Here is a 16377-nt window from a genome sequence, read left to right as displayed (position 1 = left end):
CCAAGATAGCTGTCCCAAAAAATAACTCTTACAACTACATCTCTCAAAGTATCAACTGATATGGTACATCACTTGTCATCTGTTTTTATTTAAAAAAGGAGGGTTTCTTAAACAACTGAGAAACAGTAATATTTTATTCAGAATGTTCAGAGTCCAGTAATTCTTCACAAACAAAGGTAGGTCAAGATGGGTTACTATTTACATTATATATAAGCCAAACAAAGCAACATATAATATAAACATAGAAGTTTCTATTCCCCTACTTGAACTCAATGAATACTTATCTTGTTCATTTTTCATTGCTTTACTATAAACAATGGCATTGGTAATCTTTAAACTCTGGACCCCACCGAGTTTGGGTTTATAAAAGGCAAATCATGTCTCCTAAACCTGATAGACTTCTTTGAAGCAGTCACCAAAGCCGTAGATGAGGGTAAGATGGTTCACACGGCCTATCTAGATCTCGCCAAGGCTTTTGACACTATCCCCCACTCTGGAATTATAGGTAAACTCACTAAACTAGGTATAAATCCCTATGTCACAAGATGAGTTGCCAAATGGCTCACTGACAGAACCCACACTGTGAACGTAGCAGACTCCAAATCTGACTTCAGACCAGTGACAAGTGGAGTACCACAGGGTTCAATCCTGGGTCCTCTCCTGTTTGGTATTTACTTCTCTGAAGTACAGGCTAACACAGAAGATCATTGGCTAATGAAGTTCACAGATGGCTGCAAACTAGGAGCCATAATCAAAACTCCTAATGATGTGGACATCCTACAAAAGGGCCTCACTGAGACAGATGCCTGGTGTCAAAGCCATGGCCTCAAGCTTGATGCCAAAAAGTGCATTGTCATCTCTTTTGGTAAAAACTCTGTACCCATGAACTACCACATAGGCGGTAGTCTACTTAGCACCAAAAGTGTGATAAGAGACCTTGGGACACAGGTGGACAGTAGTCTCTTCTTCGATAATCACATCGCCAAAGTAGTCAGGAAATCCTTCTTTGTGGCACAACTCATCACAAAAGGTTTCTCATCCAGGAAAAAAGAGGTCATTGTTCCCCTCTACTCGTCACTCATTAGACCCATTATAGAGTGCAGTTCCTCTTTTGGTATATACCTCACTAGACATCTACAATAACTGGAAAGGCTGCAGAAATACCTCACAAAGAGGATCACTGGCCTCAAACAGATGCCCTATGCAGACCGTCTCAAAAAACTCCAGCTTTACTCCATCGCATATCGCCTACTCAAAGGTGATCTCTGCCTAACATACAAAGCTATATCAAACCCAGAGCTGTTGGGCATGCTCCACTTAAAGAAATCCCAATCCCTCCGAGCTACCTGCTCTAGGGACCTAAACCTTGCTACCACAATAAACAGAACATGCTAGAGGGATAGATTCCTGACCTAGAGACTTCCCATAGTCTGTAACAAACTACCTATCTATATCAAACAAAGCTCCTCATTAGCACTCTTTAAGAAAAATCTTGATGATTAGATGGGAGATAGGAAACTCACCCTGGGGATCACTTCTGTGGCTCTGCTCGACAGGGGCACAGGAAAATAACTTTCTTGGGTGGCGAAAGCCAGGGTACCTTTTTGGCTAGGCTTATATAGGCCCTAGGGCCAATAGCCTAATACCTATCTATGAACCTATGAACTTATAATAATTTAAGTAATTAATTAACTAATTCAACAAGGTACCATTCATCAGAGTTCAGACTCAAATGTAACAAATTAACATAATATATAATAGCAGTAACAGTAGAGTGTTTTGAACAAAAATGCTATCGTGGAGACTAATGCCTTCTTTAGTTAAAGTATGATTTAGAAATGTCATGTATATCCTGGTTGAATAATAGTACCAAGCTCTTAGTACAAATGTCATCATTATTCTGTCTAAATATAGTTAATATCAATTATGGCAGGTGTCACAGCTATAAGTGCTGTGTGATCGATCCTGATATGGTGTGCATGGATGCAGCTGTGTCTGGCAGCTAGTACAAATGTCATTATTATTCTGTCTAAACATAGTTAATATCATTTATGGCAGGTATCATAGCTTCGAGTGCTGTTTCAGCAATCCTGATATGGTGTGCGTGGATGCAGCTGTGTCTGGCAGCTGTTGTATGTTGCTGTTTTCATCTCCGGGAAGCTGTGGGTTGTGGCTTGTGATCGAGGTTTACTCATGCTTGTGTATTAGGAAGAGACATTTGGTGTTTTAGCCTGGATCCAGGGGAAGGGAGTGGATAAACCTGTGATTTGGGATATTTTGGCAGAGAATAGTTTGTTTATACATCTACTGAGTGAGAGGTGGGAAGGCTGGAAGAATGTGTTATCTCTTGTTGTGGCAGCTTGTCGGGAGTTTTTTTTTTTTTATCTATTTGCTCTCCATTCTTTCCTGGCTGCTGCCTTGCTGAGAAGAAGAAAATTTAGACTTGAAGTTGCAGTGAAGTGAAGCTTTTCTTCAGGTGCATCGCAAGCCTGTGGTATGTAGTACACAGACACACTAACAGAAACAGACACTCCCAGGTTGCTACGGTAATGGAGACAGAGTGACGATAATGCTTAATGGCTCTGAGGAGCCTCCAAGATGATTCTTGGCAATGAAGTTTATTAGTTTAAAAACAATAAATAAATAATAATAATAATAATAAAAGGGCTGTTTTAAACCACATGTACACATATTGATGGTCTGCCAACACTTCTTTTAGCTCATTAAGTTGATTCTTGATAAAAAAAAAATAATAATAAGTGCAGTTTTATATTTAAAATGTACTTTGGTCAAAACACATTAAGGACTTACATAAGAGTGGAAGTCTCTGTTATTGTGAAAGACTAAGAGCACTTGGTCTTGTGCAGAACCCTTTGCAGTGGTCTGGGAGGTGAGCTTGCTCGGATGTGTTGGACATATGGGGATAGCTAATTCTAGGGATGTTTGGGGTTGCCAGGAAGTGCTAGAGAGTCATCAGATTTCCTTTGTGGAAATATCTGTGGGAATGGAAGGTGTTTTGAGTGGTTCACTGGCAGAGTGGCCACTGCTTGGAACAGGCTGGTAAAATGGAACAGGACAAATTTTAGTTTGGATATTTTAAGAACATCCTGGAAACACACCACATGAACTAGTGAATGGTATTCTGGCAAAACTGGATGGGCATTGCTGACCATGCTTGAAGTACTGATATGTGTGTATGTAAGGATGGAAATATAACAAATAAGAAACTAGCAGGGTCTCATAATTTAAAGTCTATGGGCTGTATAAGCATGCTTGGAAGGAGCTAATAATAAGAATAACCATTACAGCTTGTGGTCTATCAAATAACTAAGCAACTGCAAACATACACACACACACACACACACACACACACACACACACACACAAAATTGTTATGTAATGTATGATTTTAGTAAATCTAGAAAGACATAAAATATATAATCATCATATAAGATGAAGCAGTCTGCTCAATTTAGATATTATAGACAGGATTTAATAACATGGGCTTGTGTATGATAACACTACTATCTTAACTTGTCATAAATGACATACACTACATTGAACATCAAGGGGAAGCATGATGATTTTGTTATATAAGTAAATATGCATGACAAGTCATGTAATTGCTTTAACTTGAATTGTAGTTTTTTTGTAACCCATCTTGCTCATACACAATACTTAAGCTGCTAACAAGGTAACTAATGTTTTATACATGACATCAAACTGACAAAGTTGTTCAAGGGAAACAATAGAAGCCTGAATTAAGAATGTCACAGAATGTAACAATCACATTCTGAACAAATAGTATTAAATTGACAATAATCACTCAGTTTAACCTTTGCTAATGATATAAAATGGCAACTTAATGAATATGGAAAGGGAACTTGTAATCATTAATCACAATAAGTGAATTTGTTGTTTTTAACCTATAATTTCACTCATTTTATAATAAGAAATTACAGATATGAAAATTCTTATATTTAGGAAATGGGGGAAGAGGGATGCACTGATAATTAAAATGCACTAACTTTCATCAATGTTCACATAAAACAAACTTGATGCTTTAAGTAAGCTAGCAACAAACAAAGTGATTACTTAATTGCTGGCAAACAATTAAATATAACTTCTGATATATCCAGTAAAATACATTGTATTATAAACGTTAGGTATAAATATTATTACCATCTATTTATATTAAGTAATAAGTTTTGAACGACTTCATCAATAAGGGTGAATATGTTAAATAACTGTGTGCTGTAATCTTTTACTGAGGTTTTATATATGATACATCCTACTTTACTATGATTGAATTGCTTGTCATCTATCTTTCATGTAAATATTAATTGATTATACAATAAGTAGACATTTATATTGTATTAGAATTCTGTCTAATCTACAATAGTACTATATCTGCACAAAATAATATAAGTATTGCTTATTCCTATTACAAATATTCTCCATATGACAATGCAATTTATGGAGCTCAGATGTTCTGGATTGTTAAGGTATGAGTGATAATCTGATAGATTTAGGTTTATCCATCAGATTAGGAATGATTTTCATTCCATTAGTGAGGATCTTAGTTTTGTTAACATTTATTAATTTAAATGTGTTATTTCACAAAAACATTTTTAGTATGCCTAACCAAAACATTACTTTATTGGTAAACACTCAAAGTATAAAACTGATAATTTACTTTAAAAGCTCAAACATATACTTTATATTTATCAGAGGAAAATGTTTAATAGTTCCAATAAAACAAAAAATACATAGTCTAAATAAACTAAGATGGATTTAACTTTATTATCTTTAAATACCAATGGCTTAAACGATCCTAGCAAGAGATCAAATCTACTGAAATATTTAAAATTGAACAAAGCACAAATTGTCTTCTTTCAAGAAACTCATTTCAAAACAAATGACAATTACAAATGGAATCCTAAGAAATATATGATACTGGTGCAATCCACTTATAAGATAAAGACAAAAGTGGTAAAAATGTTATGGAAAATGAATGTGATTAACCCAGAAATCATTTATAAGTATGAAGATAAAGAAGGCCTTATGGCAGTAGTAATAGTTAAATATAATAACAGAATATGGACCTTAACCAATCTATACTGGTTCCCAGGCATTGGAACAGGAATTGTTAAAAACACTTGGATTTCATTTCCAATAATTATAAATGCAATTTAATATTAGGAGGAAATTTTAACTGTATATTTGATATTTCTGAAACTATAAATAAAAGACAGCTGCGCACATCTGCTGTATCAAAAGCTTTAAACAAGTGGGTAGAATAATTTCATCTTGTAGATACTTTCAAATTTAAAGAAGATAAATCTTTGTTGTTTTCCCATCAAGATCACAGATTTAGTATCCAAACTAGAATAGATAAAATATTTGATGCCCATGGCTTACACTCTAAAATCATTAATTTCTCAATCACTCCCTGCCCCTTTTCAGACCACAATTCATTGATACTAAAACTTCAAAATAGGTAGAAACCATTAATCTTTAACTCCAGAATTCCAGCATATATAACTAAAAATAAAGAGTTCAAATCCTGGTTATTATTTGAATTGCAGTTCTTCTTAGATATTAATTACACCACAGAGATAAATAAAATAATGATATGGGACTCATTAAAATCTTACATATATGGTAAAATCCTAACTTGGTATAAAAAAATCAGAGAATGGGATTCTGAATTATTAGATCTACAATTCAAACATTTGTCAACAAACACTGAAAAAATCAAAATCATTTGGAGATGGAAAAGAAATTAGAAGTATTAAACAATAAATACAAAGAAATTCTAACACATAAAATTAGCTTAGCTTTAGAAAAACTAAAAATTAATACCTTGGCCACTTCTCCCAAATTTCTACATAATTTATCCACAAGAACCAAAATACAGTCAAAAGCTAATAACATTAAAAGTATCTTCCATGAAAAAAAAGGGAAAACTGTCTTGGATATAGGTGACATTTGTGATGCCTATAGAAATCACTATATGGAACATTTCCAAAAAGAAAATATATATATTGATCAATTAAATCTAGATGAAAAATGTTCTAATATAAAAAAATACCAGAAAAAATTAAACTAGATCTGCAAGCACCCATATCTTACAAAGAAATTACAGATACAATAAAAGAGGGTAAAATAATAACGCTCCAGGTATAGATGGCATAATTATGGAAATAAACTTTTTCATTCAAAGATACTCTCCCTCTTACATAAAACTCTATCAGAAATTCAGTCACAAGCTTTAATACCACCCTCTTGGAGATATTCCTTAATCACACCAATCCTAAAGGAAAACAAATCCCCAAACCTCTGTACCTCATATAGACCTATATCATTATTAAATAATGACTATAAGATATTTATGACAATATTAACTAACAGAATGAAAATACCACTTTCCAAAACAATAAAAAATGATCAAACTGGATTTATATATCATAGGCACACACATGACAATATTAAAATGATAATTTCTCTTATAAATTATGTTAATAAAGAAAATAAAGAAACACTCATAATTGGCTTAGGTATAGAGAAAGCCTTTGATTACCTAAATTGGGACTATTTATTCAAAATCCTAATGCTATTTGAATTTCCTGCATCCTTTGTTCATCTCCTAAAGAATATATAGATATCTCTCTCAATATATATATATATATATATATATATATATATATATATATATATATATATATATATATATATATATACACACACACACAAATAATTTAGCGTATGTCAAGTTAGGTCCTTTTACCTCTGAATTTATACATATAACAAAAGACACTAAACAAGGATGTCCCATGTCACCGATTCTATTTGCTCTGGCTATTGAAATATTGACAGATTTGATTCATAACAATATAAAAATCAAAGGAATAGATGTTTATGAACAATACAAATCTAAAGTAATGCTATTTGCTGATGACATATTACTAACAGTATCTAATACAAAAGAGACATTAGATGAATTAGATATATTAATTGAATAATTTTACATGACGTCAGGACTCCAGTTCAATAAATCAAAATCAAAATTTTTATTTTTAAATAAAAATAAATAACTGCAGACTAAGGGGGATCACATCATAGGGAAACAAGAATCTACCTTAAAATATCTAGGAATTGAGTTATGCAAGGATACCAATGAATTAGTCTAAAAAAAACTACAATAATATCATTGATACAATTAAAATCTCTGTGGAAAAAATGGAATAAAATAATATTAACATTTGAAGACAGACTGCAGTTAATAAAAATGGTTTTACTGCTCAAGGTCCAATATATATAGCCTTGGCAATACAACTGTTACCAGAAAGGAATATACTTAAAGAAATAAATTCATGCCTAATAACATTTTTATGGTTTCCCAAAAGAAACAGAATAGCTTTAATACATCATATCAGACCATGGAGACAGGAAAGATAAACTTTCCTGATATAGAAACACATATAAAAGCATCAAGATTTAAAACAATCTCAGATTGGATAAGTCCAAATTACTCTGCAAATTGAAAATAATTACTAACTGTAATACAATAAATGAACTGGATATACAAAAAAAAAATAAATCAAATAACAGATAAAAACAATTTGCCATGGCACATATTATGTATTTGTATGCAATATAACATAACTAAACCCGCTAAAACTCGTATGATTAATTATTACATTGACACATTTAGGAAAATTATTAAAGCAAATATAGATTTAAAAATCTGGTTTGATCTTCTATCACCGTTTATAGTCAAAAATAACTTTTCACATAAAATATATGGAGAAATTATTAATTTGTGGGAACAGAAAGGATTTGTTTGTTGGCTCCAATGTATCAAAGAACTAAAAGTTTTAGATATGCAAGTATTAAAAACAACATACAAAATTCCATAACAGGACTGGCTAACTTTACAGAGTATTCTGTTATATTCGCAAGATTTAAGTAGATAATTAACAATTCTTCATTTAAAGAAATACCTAAATTTACAAAATACATATATGAAATCATATATAATGACTTTGACATGGGAAACAGTATTTCAAAATTTTACAAATTATTGATAAGCTATAAAACAACACCTCCTTCTTCTTCTTCTTTTGGCTGCTCACGTTAGGAGTCACCACAGCAGATCAACTGTTTCCATTTCTTCCTGTCCTCTGCATCTTGCTCTGTCACACCAACCACCTGCATGTCCTCTATCACCACATCCATAAACCTTATCTTAGGCCTCCCTCTTTTCCTGTTACCTGGCAGCTTCATCCTTAGCATCTTTTTCCCAATATACTCTGCATCCCTCCTCAGCACATGTCCAAACCAACGTAATCTTGCCTCTCTGGCTTTGTCTCCAAACCTTCCAACCTGGGCTGACCCTCTAATATACTTATTCCTAATCCTGTCCATCCTCGTCACACCCAGTGCAAATCTTAACATCTTCAACTCTGCCACGTCAAGCTCTGACTCCTGCCTTTTTGTCAATGCCACTGTCTCCAACCCATATAACATAGCTGGTCTCATTACCCTCTTGTAGACCTTCCCTTTCACTCTTACTGGTACTCATCTGTCACAAATCACTCCTGACAATATTCTCCACCCACTCCATCCTGCCTGTACTCTCATCTTCACCTCTCTTCCACACTCACCATTACTCTAAACTGTTGATCCCAAGTACTTAAACTCATCCACTTTCACCACCTCTACTCCCTGCATCTTCACCATTCCTCTATCCTCCCTCTCATTCACACACATATATTCTGTCTTAGTCCAGCTGACCTTCATTCCTCTTCTCTCTAGAGCATATCTCCACCTCTCCAGGGTCTCCTCCACCTGTTCCCTACTCTCACTACAGATCACAATGTCATCTGCAAACATCATAGTCCACGGGGACTCCTGTCTGATCTTGTCTGTCAACCTGTCCATCACCATTGCAAATAAGAAAGGGCTCAGAGCTGATCCTTGATGTAATCCCACCTCCACCTTAAATGCACCCGTCACTCCCACCGCAGATCTCACCGCTGTCACACTACCCTTGTACATATCCTGTACCACTCTTACATACTTCTCTGACACTCCCAACTTCCTCATACAATACCACAACTCCTCTCTAGGTACCCTGTCATATGCTTTCTCTAAATCCACAAAGACACAATGCAACTCCTTCTGACTTTCCCTGTACTTCTCCATCAACACTCTCAGAGCAAACATCGCATCTGCAGTGCTCTTTCCTGGCATGAAACCATACTGTTGATCACTAATCATCACCTCCCTTCTTAACCTAGCTTCCACTACTCTTTCCCATAACTTAATGCTGTGACTGGTCAGTTTAATTCTCTCTGTAGTTACTACAGCTCTGCACATCACCCTTATTCTTAAAAATTGGTACTAAAACACTTTTTATCCATTCCTTAGGCATCCTCTCACTTTCCAAGATTTCATTAAACAATCTAGTTAAAAACTCCACTGCCATTTCACCTAAACACCTCCATGCTTCCACAGGTATGTCATCTGGACCAACAGCCTTTCTGTTCTTCATCCTCTTTATAGCTATCCTTACTTTCTCCTTGCTAATCCACTGCACTTCATGATTCACTATCCGCACATCATCCAACCTTCTCTCCCTCTCATTCTCTTCATTCATCAACCCCTCAAAGTACTCTTTCCATCTACTCAACACACTCTCCTTGCTAGTGAGTACGTTTCCCTCATTATCCTTTATCACCCTTACCTGCTGCACATCTTTACTAGCTCGGTCCCTCTGTCTAGCCAATCGGTACAGGTCCATTTCTCCCTCCTTAGTGTCCAACCTTTTCTACAACTCTTCATACACTTTATCCTTAGCCTTCGCCACCTCTCTCTTTGCCATGCACCTCATCTCCTTATACTCTTTTCTACTTTCTTCATCTCTTTGACAATCCCACTTCTTCTTCTTCGCCAACCTCTTTCTCTGTATACTCTCCTGTACTTCTTCATTCCACCACCAGGTCTCCTTGTCCTCCTTCCTCTTTCCAGATGTCACACCAAGCACCTTTCTAGCCATCTCTCTTACTAGCTCTGCTGTAGTTACCCAGCTATTCGGTAACTCTTCACTGCCACCCAGTGCCTGTCTTAACTCTTTCCTGAACATCACCTCACAATTACCCTTTTTCAATTTTCACCATTTGATCCTTGGTGCTGCCCTCACACTCATCCTCCTCTTCTTGATCACCAATGTCATCCTACAAACCACCATCCTATGCTGCCTAACTACACTTTCCCCTGCCACCACTTTACAGTCTCCAATCTCCTTCAGACTGGCCCTTCTACATAAGATATAATCCACCTGTGTGCATCTTCCTCCACTCTTGTATGTCATCCTATGCTGTTCCCTCTTGTTAAAATATATATTCATCACAGCCATGTCCATCTTTTTCGCAAAATCCACTACCATCTGACCTTTTGCATTCCTTTGCTTAACAACACCCAAAACCTCATATTTTAAATATATAACAAAAGGACACTCAATACAGTTAACTGAAGATACTAAAACAAATATCTTATTATCAATAACATATACATCCTTTACACAATACTGGAAAGTTTTTAATTGGAAATGCTTGCACAGAGCATTCTTTACCCGAGATAGAATCAGTAAAATTAGTTCTTCCATAAAAGGGATATGTTGGAGATGTGAGCAAGTATACAATGCAGATTGGAACCACATTTTCATTGATTGTGTTAAAATTAAGCCATTTTTAATGATATTAATAACTTTCTATAAGCTTTATTTATTGAATCATTTTATTTAACTAAAGGTCTTGTATTATTAAATGTGAACGAAGGTCATCATTTGAATAGGTCAAACATGTATCTAGTATGGACTATACTTGCAATTTCAAGGAAGTGTATAACAAGAAGATGGAATACAATCACAATACCAACTTTGGAAGACTTATACAACCTATTGAAGACCACAGCATAATTGGAAATCAAAATTAAAGAACTAAGAATTTATCCAAAGCCATTTATCAATGACCCTTGGGGAAAAGTCTTATCATTGATTGACACTATACAATAATTGATCAGACATTTTGATAATGGATTGGACAGATTTATAAACTAACTATATACATTAAGATTTGTTATAGTGTCAGGCTAATCTAAAAGGTGTACATAGTTGTTTAAGATGTTATGTATAAATACTATAGAATTCATTCAAATGTATTTGAAAAATAAAAAAAAAAAATTTGAGAAAAAAAAAAGAGAAATTCCCCCCATAATGGAATTACTTTCTGCACAATATGCCTACAGTGATTTCCTATGGAGGAACTCCACTCACTGATGGGCTGAACTTTGGGCAACTGAAGCTTGAGTGTTCAGTTTCCATCCACCTGTAGGTTACTCAATGATATTAATAAGAGAGCAGTGGCTTAAATAAAATAAAATAATAAACTAAAATACAAAGGAATAGAATGTAGAGACTGAATTGTTTTCTATATGACTGCAGTTTTGTGCATGAATGATACTTTTCCCCTATAAGCTACCTTTTATCTGTACATGAAGAAGACTAAAACAGTACCCTTTTATGGAATGAAAAACAGCTTCCAGAGTGGCTGCAATTACTATTTGCTGCCACTTCTCCTCTCAGTGAAAGCTGTAATATAATACTAACTTTTCAATTGGTTCTTTCAACGTAAGTGAAACAGAAAGAAAAGTAATATACCTTAAAGCAATATTAATTCAGCTGGGCATTACATACCTGACTGAATAAATGAATGAATTTAGCATCAATAAGATATGTTTAGAAAATGAACAGTGCACAACTATATATTAAAAATGTGTAATATAGCATTTTAATGTCTTCAAAAACTTTACTTCCAGCATGTCTAGATACCCTAATAAAAGCAAGTATTTGAAGATAAGTACAATTGTAATAGCTTATATAATTGTAATAGTAGAGCATATGGCATGTTTTTGACGGGAGAATTTCATTTTGAAAATTAAATGTCACTATGGGTTTCACTAGTGTGTATAATTGTACAAGCTGACAAAGCACTTTTTTGAAGGGTTTGTACTTTTCTGCACTGTGATTTGGCCGAATAGTTGAAAATGTATAATTTACAGTGTGTGAGGTACGTGAGGCTTACATCTCTATAAAAAAGGATTTTTTGTGAGTAAAAAAAAAAGGGATGTTTTGTGAGTGGGTTTCTTTATGGTTTTTGGCTCACCATTTTTCAATATTCATTTTTCTGAAAAAGGTGATTTCAGAAATTGTAACATACTTCAAAGAATCTATATCAATACTATGTATGTATAGTAGAGTCAAATAAATAGAGCAGTTCAAAGTAAATTGCAGTTTAAAAACAAGTTAAAATGTATACAAAACAAAAACAAGTGACAAAATTATTCCAAAAATAAAAGGATACTTTATAAAAGTAACTAACAGAATGCCAAAAACAAAAATTCATACACTTATAAGGCTAAACTGTCGTATTAGCTCCTTACACAACATAGTAAATTAACCTATTCCTCATATAGAGACTAATCCAGCTATTGAAATGACTACACCAACAGTATATTTCCTATTTTCCTGTTAGAGTTTTAGTATAATAGACATTTTTCTATAGTTCTTTTAACAAAAGTGAAAAATGTATGTACATTGAAATGATATCAGTTCAGCTGGAAAATGGCAAAAATGAAATGAAGTCACCACCAATTAATTACATTTATGAGCCATGAAATATAAATAGAAATTGAAGATATCCATAGATTATTGCTTGTAGAGTTGTACTTTACATTGTTTTTTAAAGTACAGTTGCTCCAGAGGATTCATTAACATGGTATACAATCACACACCAATGCAGACCACAGTGCCACTGGTACACTGGCACAGCACAATACAATTCCATGCATTTTCATGACTCATATACACCTGGTGGGAGGATGACATAATGGTTAAGGTATTTACCTTAAAAACACAAGGTGCAGGGTTTGATTCTCACATGGGGTAACTGGCTAGGCTTCAAATGGCCCAAAAAGGGCAGTTAGCCTAGTACTAACCTATGAGCTATGAGCTATGAGATAACATGGAACAATGATGGAGGACAAAAACATAACTATACTATCCCAAATAGTATGAATGCATAGAACAAATCATCATCTGTTAAATATTATAATCTAAGCAGAGACAGCAGATACATAAGGGAATTAAACACCATGAACACACAACATGTATTACACTCTAGTACAAAGATAGTGATGCAGACTGAGGCTGCAATATGCAGACCACACAGAGGGAAATTTTCATAAACACCATGTATGTGTGGGCTGCACAAGACAAGTAGCATAAAAGTTACAGAGTGAAAGACACAAGATAACACAAGGTTCCTTAAAGTACATATGCATATTTTTTAAATATTTCCTTTTTTAACTATTTACAACATAATAACTTAAAAATGTCAACTATGTTCAACTACATCAACTAAACACACACACACACACACACACACACACACACACACACACACACACACACACACACACACACACGCACACACAAACACTCGATGGGTTGCCAACTGGCTTACTGACAGAACCCAGACTGTAAAAGTAGCCGACTCCAAATCCAGCTCCAGACAAGCGAAAAGTGGAGTACCTCAGGGTTCAGTCCTGGGACCACACTTGTTTGGCATCTACTTCTCTGAAGTACAGAGGGACTCTGTCTAACAAAGTTCGCAGATGACTGCAAATTGGGAGCCATTATTGAATCCCCAAGTGATGTGGATATTCTACAAAAGGGCCTTACAGAAACAGATGCCTTTTGCCAGAGCCATGGGCTCAAGCTTAATGCCAAGAAATGTATAGTTATCCCCTTTGGAAAAAAAAACATGTACACATGAATTACCACATAGGTGGCAGTACACTAAACAACGAAAGTGTGATGAGAAACTTAGGGACACAGGTGGAAAGTGATCTCACCTTCGATAACCATATCACCACAACAGTCAGGAAATCCTTCTATGTGGCACACCTCATCACTAAGGGCTTTTCATCCAGAAAAAAAGAGGTCATTGTCCCACTGTACTCATCCTTCATTAGACCCATTATAGAGTATAATGCTCCATTCAGTATGTACCTCACAAGACACCTGCAACTGCTGGAAAGGCCGCAGAAATACCTCACTAAAAGAATCACAGGCCTAATGCAGATGCCATATGCTGACCATCTAAAAAAACTCCAGCTATACTCTTTGGTATATTGTCTACTCATAGGTGATCTCTGCTTAACATACAAGGCCATGCCAAATCCTGAGCTGTTGGACATGCTCCACTTAAAGAAATCCCAATCCCTCAGAGCCACACGCTCCAGGGATGTAAACCCTGTCATCACAATGAACAAAACATGCTGGAGGGATAGGTTCCTGACCCAGAGACTCCCCATACTCTCAAATAGACTGCCCATACATATCAAGCAGAGCGCCTCCTTGGCCCTCTTCAAAAAGAACCTTGATGATTGGATGGGAGATAGGAAATTCACCCCGGGGATCATGTCAGTCGCCCTGCTAGACAGGGAAGTAAATATTGTGGGAGGAAATATCCAGGGAATTGTTATGGCTAGGTTTGTATAGGCCCTAGGGCTGATAGACTAGTACCAACCTATGAACCTATGAACACACACACAAACACAAAATGAAAAAGTCTGGTCTGAATATTCTGGAAGAATCTATCTCTTGAGACTGTTGTGATGGACTTGCTGCTATTTTGTGGGAGACAAGTGAAGGCTTTGACTCTTCCCCAGCACACAGATACATCATCTCCACTCCTAATATCTTTTTTTTAAACATTTTTATTTTGTTTTCATTATAAACATACGCAAATGTACATATAACAAATACAATAAAACAATAACAAAACTATTTACAATATTTACATTCATCCATGATAAACAATCATTTTATCCATGAGAAGTCATCAGTATTTGTTCAAAAGGTTGTCTAATTTTTGCCATGCTATTTTTTTATTAGTAATGTTATGAGTTCTATAACAAATGGTTTGCAGTTCTTTTTTACAAACAACTTTTGCTAAATTAATAAAATCTTTAAACATCAAATCTTGTTTACTTTTCCAGTTCAAAGTAATAACTTTTCTGGCAAATGCAAGCATTGACCAGAGTAACTGAATCTGAGATTTAGGTATTACATTAGGTATAGGAACATTGAATAGGATCATTGAGTTAGAAATATGACAGTTATCAGACCATAAAGCATTTACAAAATATCTGAAGTCTTTCCAGTATTGAACAACATTTCTACATTCAATGAACATGCAAACCCAGTTTGCCTCTACTAATTCATCACATTTCCAACATTTACTTTCACTGTTTTTGAGTATAAGATTTACTTTATGTGGAGTATAGAAACTCCTATTCATAAATTCCCATGTATACAATCTCCAATATAACGAAGAAGAAGTACCATACGTAGAATTCAATAACAATTTTTTGGATTCATCGGATATTTGTTCTCCATTAATCTTTACGTAGTAATTCAAAAAATCTGAGCCAAACATTAGAGTGTCTTCTCTTAGTATCTTGTAGATAGGTGAGATACTTAATTTTTGATTAACTGTCTTTTCAAGACACCTAATAAAAAGCTGAACCAAAGTAGGTATAAATTCAGTCTCTAGGTTGATTGATACTCTCATTTTGTTTTCTATAAACTGTTGTAATGAGTGTATAAACAACCAGCTGTCTTGACTATTATCAAAACTACATAAAATAGAGTTTAGTGGTTTAATACTCTTATTTTCAATAAACTGATGCCAGAATATCAAGTTATTTTCCTTTAATTTTTGCATTACATCGATGTTGAAATAATCTAGGCAATCAGGGGAGTATGCTATAGGGAATATAAGAAATAGAAATTGTTTAATGTTGTAATTACAATCAATTATATTTTTAAATTTATTAAATATTTGATTAATGCCATTAGAAAGATGATCAAACATAATAAATAAACAAAATTCATGTAAAAGTCAATGAACTGTACTTATTCCGTATTGTTCCTTAAATTAATTTTTATATAGTTCTGACATCAGTTATATGAATCTCATGTATTGTTTTCCAGCCAGATATATAGGTAGGTGTGATCCAATGTAATATTACATTAATTAGAACTGATTTGGAATAAAGATCTAAGCTAGGGAATGCTACTCCATTACTGTTCCAAGCTCTAATGTGCCATTTATATGCAATCCTAGGTTTTAAGGTGAACCATAAAAATTTAAGTAGCATAGAATCTAATTTTTTAAATACATTTTTGGGAAGAGGTAGTAGCAATGACTGTATATAAAACAAAATTTTAGGTAAAATTATCAT

This window comes from Protopterus annectens, chromosome 4.part1 (genome assembly GCF_019279795.1).
Source record: "Protopterus annectens isolate FY-2018-M chromosome 4.part1, PAN1.0, whole genome shotgun sequence".
NCBI lineage: Eukaryota > Metazoa > Chordata > Ceratodontiformes > Protopteridae > Protopterus > Protopterus annectens.
Note: the sequence above shows the minus strand (reverse complement) of the source record.